Source organism: Solea solea, chromosome 3, assembly GCF_958295425.1.
Source record: "Solea solea chromosome 3, fSolSol10.1, whole genome shotgun sequence".
Taxonomy (NCBI): domain Eukaryota; kingdom Metazoa; phylum Chordata; class Actinopteri; order Pleuronectiformes; family Soleidae; genus Solea; species Solea solea.
In genome coordinates this window covers 7,970,884-7,983,263 of record NC_081136.1, presented here as the reverse complement: position 1 = coordinate 7,983,263, position 12,380 = coordinate 7,970,884, and the positions used below count along the sequence as shown (strand labels likewise).

General features: G+C 34.9%; 1 long non-coding RNA gene across 1 annotated transcript in view; it reads right to left on the bottom strand.

Annotated features, from left to right (window-relative positions):
- Positions 1 to 12,380, bottom strand: part of LOC131457200 (uncharacterized) — a 56,419-nt gene that overhangs the window by 20,808 nt on the left and 23,231 nt on the right. The window contains exons 2-3 of the long non-coding RNA XR_009239992.1: positions 11,958 to 12,027; positions 11,771 to 11,825 (exon numbers count right to left, since the gene is read on the bottom strand). This is a non-coding gene — a long non-coding RNA (uncharacterized LOC131457200). The remainder of the gene's footprint in view (positions 1 to 11,770; positions 11,826 to 11,957; positions 12,028 to 12,380) is intronic.

Genomic DNA, 12,380 nt, shown 5'->3' with positions numbered 1-12,380 from the left:
TGTCGTCCAAAATAGGCCAAAAAGTCATAGTATAGTATGTCGTCCAAAATCACTCAAAAAAGTCATACTGTAGCATGTCGTCCAAAATCACTCAAAAAAGTCATACTGTAGCATGTCGTCCAAAATCACTCAAAAAAGTCATAGTATAGCATGTCGTCCAAAATAGGCCAAAAAAGTCATAGTATAGTATGTCGTCCAAAATCACTCAAAAAAGTCATAGTATAGCATGTCGTCCAAAATAGGCCAAAAAAGTCATAGTATAGTATGTCGTCCAAAATCACTAAAAAAAGTCATAGTATAGCATGTCGTCCAAAATAGGCCAAAAAAGTCATAGTATAGTATGTCGTCCAAAATCACTCAAAAAAGTCATAGTATAGCATGTCGTCCAAAATCACTCAAAAGTCATAGTAAAGCATGTCGTCCAAAATAGGCCAAAAAAGTCATACTGTAGCATGTCGTCCAAAATCACTCAAAAAAGTCATAGTATAGCATGTCGTCCAAAATAGGCCAAAAAAGTCATAGTATAGTATGTCGTCCAAAATCACTCAAAAAAGTCATAGTATAGCATGTCGTCCAAAATCACTCAAAAAAGTCATACTATAGCATGTCGTCCAAAATCACTCAAAAAAGTCATACTGTAGCATGTCGTCCAAAATCACTCAAAAAAGTCATAGTATAGCATGTCGTCCAAAATCACTCAAAAAAGTCATAGTATAGCATGTCGTCCAAAATCACTCAAAAAAGTCATAGTATAGCATGTCGTCCAAAATAGGCCAAAAAGTCATAGTATAGTATGTCGTCCAAAATCACTCAAAAAAGTCATAGTATAGCATGTCGTCCAAAATAGGCCAAAAAAGTCATAGTATAGCATGTCGTCCAAAATCACTCAAAAAAGTCATAGTATAGTATGTCGTCCAAAATAGGCCAAAAAGTCATAGTATAGTATGTCGTCCAAAATCACTCAAAAAAGTCATAGTATAGTATGTCGTCCAAAATCACTCAAAAAAGTCATAGTATAGCATGTCGTCCAAAATCACTCAAAAAAGTCATACTATAGCATGTCGTCCAAAATCACTCAAAAAAGTCATACTGTAGCATGTCGTCCAAAATCACTCAAAAAAGTCATAGTATAGCATGTCGTCCAAAATCACTCAAAAAAGTCATAGTATAGCATGTCGTCCAAAATCACTCAAAAAAGTCATAGTATAGCATGTCGTCCAAAATAGGCCAAAAAGTCATAGTATAGTATGTCGTCCAAAATCACTCAAAAAAGTCATAGTATAGCATGTCGTCCAAAATAGGCCAAAAAAGTCATAGTATAGCATGTCGTCCAAAATCACTCAAAAAAGTCATAGTATAGTATGTCGTCCAAAATAGGCCAAAAAGTCATAGTATAGTATGTCGTCCAAAATCACTCAAAAAAGTCATACTGTAGCATGTCGTCCAAAATCACTCAAAAAAGTCATACTGTAGCATGTCGTCCAAAATCACTCAAAAAAGTCATAGTATAGCATGTCGTCCAAAATAGGCCAAAAAAGTCACAGTATAGTATGTCGTCCAAAATCACTCAAAAAAGTCATAGTATAGCATGTCGTCGAAAATAGGCCAAAAAAGTCATATTATAGTATGTCGTCCAAAATCACTCAAAAAAGTCATAGTATAGCATGTCGTCCTAAATCACTCAAAAAAGTCATACTGTAGCATGTCGTCCAAAATCACTCAAAAAAGTCATAGTATAGCATGTCGTCCAAAATAGGCCAAAAAGTCATAGTATAGTATATCGTCCAAAATCACTCAAAAAAGTCATACTGTAGCATGTCGTCCAAAATCACTCAAAAAAGTCATACTGTAGCATGTCGTCCAAAATCACTCAAAAAAGTCATAGTATAGCATGTCGTCCAAAATAGGCCAAAAAAGTCACAGTATAGTATGTCGTCCAAAATCACTCAAAAAAGTCATAGTATAGCATGTCGTCCAAAATAGGCCAAAAAAGTCATAGTATAGTATGTCGTCCAAAATCACTAAAAAAAGTCATAGTATAGTATGTCGGCCAAAATCACTCAAAAGTCATAGTATAGCATGTCGTCCAAAATAGGCCAAAAAAGTCATAGTATAGCATGTTGTCCAAAATCACTCAAAAAAGTCATACTGTAGCATGTCGTCCAAAATCACTCAAAAAAGTCATAGTATAGCATGTCGTCCAAAATAGGCCAAAAAAGTCATAGTATAGTATGTTGTCCAAAATCACTCAAAAAAGTCATACTATAGCATGTCGTCTAAAATCACTCAAAACAGTCATAGTATAGCATGTCGTCCAAAATCACTCAAAAAAGTCATAGTATAGCATGTCGTCCAAAATAGGCCAAAAAGTCATAGTATAGTATGTCGTCCAAAATCACTCAAAAAAGTCATAGTATAGTATGTCGTCCAAAATCACTCAAAAAAGTCATAGTATAGTATGTCGTCCAAAATCACTCAAAAAAGTCATAGTATAGTATGTCGTCCAAAATCACTCAAAAAAGTCATAGTATAGCATGTCGTCCAAAATCACTCAAAAAAGTCATAGTATAGTTTGTCGTCCAAAATCACTCAAAAAAGTCATAGTATAGCATGTCGTCCAAGATAGGCCAAAAAAGTCATAGTAGAGTATGTCGTCCAAAATCACTCAAAAAAGTCATAGTATAGTATGTCGTCCAAAATAGGCCAAAAAAGTCATAGTATAGCATGTCGTCCAAAATCACTCAAAAAAGTCATAGTATAGTATGTCGTCCAAAATCACTCAAAAAAGTCATACTGTAGCATGTCGTCCAAAATCACTCAAAAAAGTCATACTGTAGCATGTCGTCCAAAATCACTCAAAAAAGTCATAGTATAGCATGTCGTCCAAAATAGGCCAAAAAAGTCATAGTATAGTATGTCGTCCAAAATCACTAAAAAAAGTCATACTGTAGCATGTCGTCCAAAATCACTCAAAAAAGTCATACTGTAGCATGTCGTCCAAAATCACTCAAAAAAGTCATAGTATAGCATGTCGTCCAAAATAGGCCAAAAAAGTCATAGTATAGTATGTCGTCCAAAATCACTCTAAAAAGTCATAGTATAGCATGTCGTCCAAAATAGGCCAAAAAAGTCATAGTATAGTATGTCGTCCAAAATCACTAAAAAAAGTCATAGTATAGTATGTCGGCCAAAATCACTCAAAAGTCATAGTATAGCATGTCGTCCAAAATAGGCCAAAAAAGTCATAGTATAGCATGTCGTCCAAAATCACTCAAAAAAGTCATAGTATAGTATGTCGTCCAAAATCACTCTAAGAATTCATAGTATAGCATGTCGTCCAAAATCACTCAAATAAGTCATAGTATAGCATGTCGTCCAAAATAGGCCAAAAAAGTCATATTATAGTATGTCGTCCAAAATCACTCAAAAAAGTCATAGTATAGTATGTCGTCCAAAATCACTAAAAAAAGTCATAGTATAGTATGTCGTCCAAAATCACTCAAAAAAGTCATAGTATAGCATGTCGTCCAAAATAGGCCAAAAAAGTCATAGTATAGTATGTCGTCCAAAATCACTCAAAAAAGTCATAGTATAGCATGTCGTCCAAAATAGGCCAAAAAGTCATAGTATAGTATGTCGTCCAAAATCACTCAAAAAAGTCATAGTATAGCATGTCGTCCAAAATAGGCCAAAAAAGTCATAGTATAGCATGTCGTCCAAAATCACTCAAAAAAGTCATACTATAGCATGTTGTCCAAAATCACTCAAAACAGTCATAGTATAGCATGTCGTCCAAAATAGGCCAAAAAAGTCATAGTATAGTATGTCGTCCAAAATCACTCAAAAAAGTCATAGTATAGCATGTCGTCCAAAATCACTCAAAAAAGTCATAGTATAGCATGTCGTCCAAAATCACTCAAAAAAGTCATAGTATAGCATGTCGTCCAAAATAGGCCAAAAAGTCATAGTATAGTATGTCGTCCAAAATCACTCAAAAAAGTCATAGTATAGCATGTCGTCCAAAATAGGCCAAAAAAGTCATAGTATAGCATGTCGTCCAAAATCACTCAAAAAAGTCATAGTATAGTATGTCGTCCAAAATAGGCCAAAAAGTCATAGTATAGTATGTCGTCCAAAATCACTCAAAAAAGTCATACTGTAGCATGTCGTCCAAAATCACTCAAAAAAGTCATACTGTAGCATGTCGTCCAAAATCACTCAAAAAAGTCATAGTATAGCATGTCGTCCAAAATAGGCCAAAAAAGTCACAGTATAGTATGTCGTCCAAAATCACTCAAAAAAGTCATAGTATAGCATGTCGTCGAAAATAGGCCAAAAAAGTCATATTATAGTATGTCGTCCAAAATCACTCAAAAAAGTCATAGTATAGCATGTCGTCCTAAATCACTCAAAAAAGTCATACTGTAGCATGTCGTCCAAAATCACTCAAAAAAGTCATAGTATAGCATGTCGTCCAAAATAGGCCAAAAAGTCATAGTATAGTATATCGTCCAAAATCACTCAAAAAAGTCATACTGTAGCATGTCGTCCAAAATCACTCAAAAAAGTCATACTGTAGCATGTCGTCCAAAATCACTCAAAAAAGTCATAGTATAGCATGTCGTCCAAAATAGGCCAAAAAAGTCACAGTATAGTATGTCGTCCAAAATCACTCAAAAAAGTCATAGTATAGCATGTCGTCCAAAATAGGCCAAAAAAGTCATAGTATAGTATGTCGTCCAAAATCACTAAAAAAAGTCATAGTATAGTATGTCGGCCAAAATCACTCAAAAGTCATAGTATAGCATGTCGTCCAAAATAGGCCAAAAAAGTCATAGTATAGTATGTCGTCCAAAATCACTAAAAAAAGTCATAGTATAGTATGTCGGCCAAAATCACTCAAAAGTCATAGTATAGCATGTCGTCCAAAATAGGCCAAAAAAGTCATAGTATAGCATGTTGTCCAAAATCACTCAAAAAAGTCATACTGTAGCATGTCGTCCAAAATCACTCAAAAAAGTCATAGTATAGCATGTCGTCCAAAATAGGCCAAAAAAGTCATAGTATAGTATGTTGTCCAAAATCACTCAAAAAAGTCATACTATAGCATGTCGTCTAAAATCACTCAAAACAGTCATAGTATAGCATGTCGTCCAAAATCACTCAAAAAAGTCATAGTATAGCATGTCGTCCAAAATAGGCCAAAAAGTCATAGTATAGTATGTCGTCCAAAATCACTCAAAAAAGTCATAGTATAGTATGTCGTCCAAAATCACTCAAAAAAGTCATAGTATAGTATGTCGTCCAAAATCACTCAAAAAAGTCATAGTATAGTATGTCGTCCAAAATCACTCAAAAAAGTCATAGTATAGCATGTCGTCCAAAATCACTCAAAAAAGTCATAGTATAGTTTGTCGTCCAAAATCACTCAAAAAAGTCATAGTATAGCATGTCGTCCAAGATAGGCCAAAAAAGTCATAGTAGAGTATGTCGTCCAAAATCACTCAAAAAAGTCATAGTATAGTATGTCGTCCAAAATAGGCCAAAAAAGTCATAGTATAGCATGTCGTCCAAAATCACTCAAAAAAGTCATAGTATAGTATGTCGTCCAAAATCACTCAAAAAAGTCATACTGTAGCATGTCGTCCAAAATCACTCAAAAAAGTCATACTGTAGCATGTCGTCCAAAATCACTCAAAAAAGTCATAGTATAGCATGTCGTCCAAAATAGGCCAAAAAAGTCATAGTATAGTATGTCGTCCAAAATCACTAAAAAAAGTCATACTGTAGCATGTCGTCCAAAATCACTCAAAAAAGTCATACTGTAGCATGTCGTCCAAAATCACTCAAAAAAGTCATAGTATAGCATGTCGTCCAAAATAGGCCAAAAAAGTCATAGTATAGTATGTCGTCCAAAATCACTCTAAAAAGTCATAGTATAGCATGTCGTCCAAAATAGGCCAAAAAAGTCATAGTATAGTATGTCGTCCAAAATCACTAAAAAAAGTCATAGTATAGTATGTCGGCCAAAATCACTCAAAAGTCATAGTATAGCATGTCGTCCAAAATAGGCCAAAAAAGTCATAGTATAGCATGTCGTCCAAAATCACTCAAAAAAGTCATAGTATAGTATGTCGTCCAAAATCACTCTAAGAATTCATAGTATAGCATGTCGTCCAAAATCACTCAAATAAGTCATAGTATAGCATGTCGTCCAAAATAGGCCAAAAAAGTCATATTATAGTATGTCGTCCAAAATCACTCAAAAAAGTCATAGTATAGTATGTCGTCCAAAATCACTAAAAAAAGTCATAGTATAGTATGTCGTCCAAAATCACTCAAAAAAGTCATAGTATAGCATGTCGTCCAAAATAGGCCAAAAAAGTCATAGTATAGTATGTCGTCCAAAATCACTCAAAAAAGTCATAGTATAGCATGTCGTCCAAAATAGGCCAAAAAGTCATAGTATAGTATGTCGTCCAAAATCACTCAAAAAAGTCATAGTATAGCATGTCGTCCAAAATAGGCCAAAAAAGTCATAGTATAGCATGTCGTCCAAAATCACTCAAAAAAGTCATACTATAGCATGTTGTCCAAAATCACTCAAAACAGTCATAGTATAGCATGTCGTCCAAAATAGGCCAAAAAAGTCATAGTATAGTATGTCGTCCAAAATCACTCAAAAAAGTCATAGTATAGCATGTCGTCCAAAATCACTCAAAAAAGTCATAGTATAGCATGTCGTCCAAAATAGGCCAAAAAAGTCATAGTATAGTATGTCGTCCAAAATCACTCAAAAAAGTCATAGTATAGCATGTCGTCCAAAATAGGCCAAAAAGTCATAGTATAGTATGTCGTCCAAAATCACTCAAAAAAGTCATAGTATAGCATGTCGTCCAAAATAGGCCAAAAAAGTCATAGTATAGCATGTCGTCCAAAATCACTCAAAAAAGTCATACTATAGCATGTTGTCCAAAATCACTCAAAACAGTCATAGTATAGCATGTCGTCCAAAATAGGCCAAAAAAGTCATAGTATAGTATGTCGTCCAAAATCACTCAAAAAAGTCATAGTATAGCATGTCGTCCAAAATAGGCCAAAAAAGTCATAGTATAGCATGTCGTCCAAAATAGGCCAAAAAAGTCATAGTATAGTATGTCGTCCAAAATCACTCAAAAAAGTCATAGTATAGCATGTCGTCCAAAATAGGCCAAAAAAGTCATAGTATAGCATGTCGTCCAAAATAGGCCAAAAAAGTCATAGTATAGTATGTCGTCCAAAATCACTCAAAAAAGTCATAGTATAGCATGTCGTCCAAAATAGGCCAAAAAGTCATAGTATAGTATGTCGTCCAAAATCACTCAAAAAAGTCATAGTATAGCATGTCGTCCAAAATAGGCCAAAAAAGTCATAGTATAGCATGTCGTCCAAAATCACTCAAAAAAGTCATACTATAGCATGTTGTCCAAAATCACTCAAAACAGTCATAGTATAGCATGTCGTCCAAAATAGGCCAAAAAAGTCATAGTATAGTATGTCGTCCAAAATCACTCAAAAAAGTCATAGTATAGCATGTCGTCCAAAATCACTCAAAAAAGTCATACTGTAGCATGTCGTCCAAAATCACTCAAAAAAGTCATAGTATAGCATGTCGTCCAAAATAGGCCAAAAAAGTCATAGTATAGTATGTCGTCCAAAATCACTCAAAAAAGTCATAGTATAGCATGTCGTCCAAAATAGGCCAAAAAGTCATAGTATAGCATGTCGTCCAAAATCACTCAAAAAAGTCATAGTATAGTATGTCGTCCAAAATCACTCAAAAAAGTCATAGTATAGCATGTCGTCCAAAATAGGCCAAAAAGTCATAGTATAGTATGTCGTCCAAAATCACTCAAAAAAGTCATACTGTAGCATGTCGTCCAAAATCACTCAAAAAAGTCATACTGTAGCATGTCGTCCAAAATCACTCAAAAAAGTCATAGTATAGCATGTCGTCCAAAATAGGCCAAAAAAGTCATAGTATAGTATGTCGTCCAAAATCACTCAAAAAAGTCATAGTATAGCATGTCGTCCAAAATAGGCCAAAAAAGTCATAGTATAGTATGTCGTCCAAAATCACTAAAAAAAGTCATAGTATAGTATGTCGTCCAAAATCACTCAAAAGTCATAGTAAAGCATGTCGTCCAAAATAGGCCAAAAAAGTCATACTGTAGCATGTCGTCCAAAATCACTCAAAAAAGTCATAGTATAGCATGTCGTCCAAAATAGGCCAAAAAAGTCATAGTATAGTATGTCGTCCAAAATCACTCAAAAAAGTCATAGTATAGTATGTCGTCCAAAATCACTCAAAAAAGTCATAGTATAGTATGTCGTCCAAAATCACTCAAAAAAGTCATAGTATAGTATGTCGTCCAAAATCACTCAAAAAAGTCATAGTATAGCATGTCGTCCAAAATCACTCAAAAAAGTCATAGTATAGTTTGTCGTCAAAAATCACTCAAAAAAGTCATAGTATAGCATGTCGTCCAAGATAGGCCAAAAAAGTCATAGTAGAGTATGTCGTCCAAAATCACTCAAAAAAGTCATAGTATAGTATGTCGTCCAAAAAAGGCCAAAAAAGTCATAGTATAGTATGTCGTCCAAAATCACTCAAAAAAGTCATAGTATAGCATGTCGTCCAAAATCACTCAAAAAAGTCATACTGTAGCATGTCGTCCAAAATCACTCAAAAAAGTCATAGTATAGCATGTCGTCCAAAATAGGCCAAAAAAGTCATAGTATAGTATGTCGTCCAAAATCACTCAAAAAAGTCATAGTATAGCATGTCGTCCAAAATAGGCCAAAAAGTCATAGTATAGCATGTCGTCCAAAATCACTCAAAAAAGTCATAGTATAGTATGTCGTCCAAAATCACTCAAAAAAGTCATAGTATAGCATGTCGTCCAAAATAGGCCAAAAAGTCATAGTATAGTATGTCGTCCAAAATCACTCAAAAAAGTCATACTGTAGCATGTCGTCCAAAATCACTCAAAAAAGTCATACTGTAGCATGTCGTCCAAAATCACTCAAAAAAGTCATAGTATAGCATGTCGTCCAAAATAGGCCAAAAAAGTCATAGTATAGTATGTCGTCCAAAATCACTCAAAAAAGTCATAGTATAGCATGTCGTCCAAAATAGGCCAAAAAAGTCATAGTATAGTATGTCGTCCAAAATCACTAAAAAAAGTCATAGTATAGTATGTCGTCCAAAATCACTCAAAAGTCATAGTAAAGCATGTCGTCCAAAATAGGCCAAAAAAGTCATACTGTAGCATGTCGTCCAAAATCACTCAAAAAAGTCATAGTATAGCATGTCGTCCAAAATAGGCCAAAAAAGTCATAGTATAGTATGTCGTCCAAAATCACTCAAAAAAGTCATAGTATAGTATGTCGTCCAAAATCACTCAAAAAAGTCATAGTATAGTATGTCGTCCAAAATCACTCAAAAAAGTCATAGTATAGTATGTCGTCCAAAATCACTCAAAAAAGTCATAGTATAGCATGTCGTCCAAAATCACTCAAAAAAGTCATAGTATAGTTTGTCGTCCAAAATCACTCAAAAAAGTCATAGTATAGCATGTCGTCCAAGATAGGCCAAAAAAGTCATAGTAGAGTATGTCGTCCAAAATCACTCAAAAAAGTCATAGTATAGTATGTCGTCCAAAAAAGGCCAAAAAAGTCATAGTATAGTATGTCGTCCAAAATAGGCCAAAAAAGTCATAGTATAGCATGTCGTCCAAAATCACTCAAAAAAGTCATACTGTAGCATGTCGTCCAAAATCACTCAAAAAAGTCATACTGTAGCATGTCGTCCAAAATCACTCAAAAAAGTCATAGTATAGCATGTCGTCCAAAATAGGCCAAAAAAGTCATAGTATAGTATGTCGTCCAAAATCACTCAAAAAAGTCATAGTATAGCATGTCGTCCAAAATAGGCCAAAAAAGTCATAGTATAGTATGTCGTCCAAAATCACTAAAAAAGTCATAGTATAGTATGTCGGCCAAAATCACTCAAAAGTCATAGTATAGCATGTCGTCCAAAATAGGCCAAAAAAGTCATAGTATAGCATGTCGTCCAAAATCACTCAAAAAAGTCATACTGTAGCATGTCGTCCAAAATCACTCAAAAAAGTCATAGTATAGCATGTCGTCCAAAATAGGCCAAAAAAGTCATAGTATAGTATGTCGTCCAAAATCACTCAAAAAAGTCATAGTATAGCATGTCGTCCAAAATCACTCAAAAAAGTCATAGTATAGTATGTTGTCCAAAATCACTCAAAAAAGTCATACTATAGCATGTCGTCTAAAATCACTCAAAACAGTCATAGTATAGCATGTCGTCCAAAATCACTCAAAAAAGTCATAGTATAGCATGTCGTCCAAAATAGGCCAAAAAGTCATAGTATAGTATGTCGTCCAAAATCACTCAAAAAAGTCATAGTATAGTATGTCGTCCAAAATCACTCAAAAAAGTCATAGTATAGTATGTCGTCCAAAATCACTCAAAAAAGTCATAGTATAGTTTGTCGTCCAAAATCACTCAAAAAAGTCATAGTATAGCATGTCGTCCAAGATAGGCCAAAAAAGTCATAGTAGAGTATGTCGTCCAAAATCACTCAAAAAAGTCATAGTATAGTATGTCGTCCAAAATAGGCCAAAAAAGTCATACTATAGCGTGTCGTCCAAAATCACTCAGAAAAGTCATAGTATAGTATGTCGTCCAAAATAGGCCAAAAAAGTCATAGTATAGCATGTTGTCCAAAATAGGCCAAAAAAGTCATAGTATAGCATGTTGTCCAAAATAGGCCAGAAAAGTCATAGTATAGCATGTCGTCCAAAATCACTCAAAACAGTCATAGTATAGCATGTCGTCCAAAATAGGCCAAAAAAGTCATAGCATAGTATGTCATCCAAAATCACTCAAAAAAGTCATAGTATAGCATGTCGTCCAAGATCACTCAAAAACGTCATAGTATATATAGCATGTCGTCCAAAATCACTAAAAAAAATCATAGTATAGCATGCTGTCAAAAATCACTCAAAAAGATCATAGTATAGCATGTCGTCCAAAGTCACTCAAAAAAGTCATAGTATAGTATGTTGTCCAAAATATCACAAAAATGACCATAGCAAGGGGTCCAAAATGTGTCACAACTGTTACATTATAGCAAGGAACATAGAAATGTCACAGTGTAGTAAGGAACATAAAAATGTCACAGTGTAGTAAGGAAAATAAAAATGTCACAGTGTAGTCAGGAATGTAAACTGTAAGGGGTTTTAAAAGTATTTTCCTCGGAAAATCTAAATTACAGACTGATAGAGATATTCCACCCCATTATGCATTGTATGGAGGTGGATTATTAACAAGCGTGAACTAGTGTGAAGACATACTAATGTTCAAAAAGCATGCAGCCATTTAGACTCTTAGGTAAGGGCTCTAACCTTGTAGAAATAATTTATTTTGCAATTAAAGATTTAAAACTGATTCCCCTCGAAAGGAACTAAGACATTTTCTAAACTCTATTTGACCTTGTGGAGTTACTGCAGCCTCAGTCACATGCACATACATCTTAGCATCAAGATCTACTGTCAGAACTTGACAAATGAAAAACCTTTACTTAATTCAAACATAAGCATTTAACACAAATGCAATCAAAATGTACTTTATGGTCTGGCTCTCTCTGGAGGTGAGGTAAGTGAAGGCCACAATTTGAGAATTTACGGTACTCACACATCTGACTGAGCACAGCCATATCATTTTCACTCCACCGGTTTTTCCATTGGACCTGAAAAAGAACGAGAGGTGAGAAATTGAGTCGTGGCGTTTGGGGGAAACTGACAAGTCTAACAGGGAATGACACTGGATCCTTTAAAATTTGTTGCATGAATTTAGCAAAACATTAACAGCGATGACTCACCACACAGGTCTGATGCTTTAGAGGCTGCTGCAAAGTGAAAGCATGTGCAGGTCATGCTTCACATGGAGCTCTGTGACACAGAGAAAGAGAGAGGGTTAGTCAGGTGTGTGTGAAAGAAATTCTTGAGTCATCAGTGTTGAGTAAATCATATCTTTACTGCATGCATGGATTTCTGCATGGAGGAGAGACACTGTCACCAAGGACGGTCTAAAATGGTCTCTCCCCTTCCTCCAAAAAGCTTCACCACTTATACAGAAACATCAAAGTAAAACAACAACAGACACAAGAAACAACGTTTATGACCCCCTTAGATGTCACCTAATGTTTACGACGAATAACAGATGCCATTTGTTGAAACCCTAAGTTGACCTTTCCTGATCATACACTTTCTCGAGCCTCCATTCACAGCTTGACTGTTAGTTG